Genomic DNA, 1405 nt, shown 5'->3' on the forward strand with positions numbered 1-1405 from the left:
CAGTGCTGTGTAATATATGTTTGTAAATTTTGGGGAACAGAGTCACTGTTCCTCTGAGAATGAGGCAATACACCATTTGCAGGATATGTTAGATCTTGAATGCTTTCGATAGCATATAAATTATAACTTCTGAGATCATGCATCTCAATCGCAACTGGGACTAGAACAGGACTGGGTAATAACAGACAGACAGTTCTATAGCAAGTCGCATCATCAGCCTATTAAGGTTATAAGGAGGAGATGTACTAAGCCTTGGATAGAGATAAAAGTGGAGAGAAATAAAGTACCAACCAATCAGCTACTAACTACCAGTTTATAGGCTTTGTTTGAAAAATGACAGTTTTGTGCTGATTGGTTGGTATCTTCTCTCTCTTCACCAGTATTGTTAAAATGTAACTTTTATTTTACATCAATAAAATGATATACAGGTTGAGTCTCCCATATCCAAATATTCCGAAATACGGAATATTCCGAAATACGGAATATTTTCAGCATGACTGAGATAATGAAACCTTTGATTTTTGATGGTTTAATGTACATAAACTTTGTCTAAGGCACAAATTATTAAAAAGATTGTATAAAATAACCTTCAGGCTGTGTATAAGGTGTATATGAAACATAAATGAATTTCATGTATGTACACAAACTTTTTTGGATGCACAAAATTATAAAAAATATTGTCTAAAATGACCTGCAGGCTGTGTGTATAAGGTGTATATAACACATAAATGCATTCTGTGTGTATATTTGGGTCCCATTTCCAAGACATTTCATTATAATATGCAATTATTCCAAAATACGGAATATTCCGATATCCAAAATACCCCTGGTCCCAAGCATTTTGGATATGGGAGACTCAACCTGTAGTACCATACAGTTTGAACATGATAATCAGATGATGGAAATCCATCATCTGTGAAAATCAGACTTCATAAACATAGTGAAAACTAGTGGCAAATTATTGGTAAATTATACATTATGCAAAGTAAATTTAGTATTAATTGATACTATATGGATAAATACTAAGTTGTTTTTTTGTGACCATGTGCACAAAAAAATCCCAAGTTAACCTACAGCACCAGGTATTCCCAGGAGGTCACCCTTCCTGGTTTTAACCTGACCAATCACTGTTTAGCTTCCAAGATCAGACGAGATTGGGCAAATCAAGTAATGTATGGCTGTAGGTATATTAATATAGGGAAAATTGCACCACTACCTGGTCAAAGCAATAGATATGTAGGACTAGTTCAGTATATAGTCCATTTTGTTAGTAGATAACTTCCAAAAAAAGTAATGCATAAGCAAACTTATTTTGTTACATATGGATACTCAATAAAGCAAGGATGTCACCTGATTGTATGTACAGGTAATATAGCGTATATCTGTATATTTGAACCTTTTACAA

At 33.7% G+C, this 1405-nt stretch overlaps 1 pseudogene; it reads right to left on the reverse strand.

Moving 5' to 3' along the window:
- Positions 1-1067: 1067 nt before the first annotated feature.
- LOC148519302 (5S ribosomal RNA) lies at positions 1068-1186 on the reverse strand (annotated as a pseudogene).
- Positions 1187-1405: the final 219 nt, after the last annotated feature.

The sequence above is a fragment of the Taudactylus pleione genome, unplaced genomic scaffold (genome assembly GCF_031769625.1).
Source record: "Taudactylus pleione unplaced genomic scaffold, aTauple2 ptg000191l, whole genome shotgun sequence".
Lineage (NCBI taxonomy): Eukaryota > Metazoa > Chordata > Amphibia > Anura > Myobatrachidae > Taudactylus > Taudactylus pleione.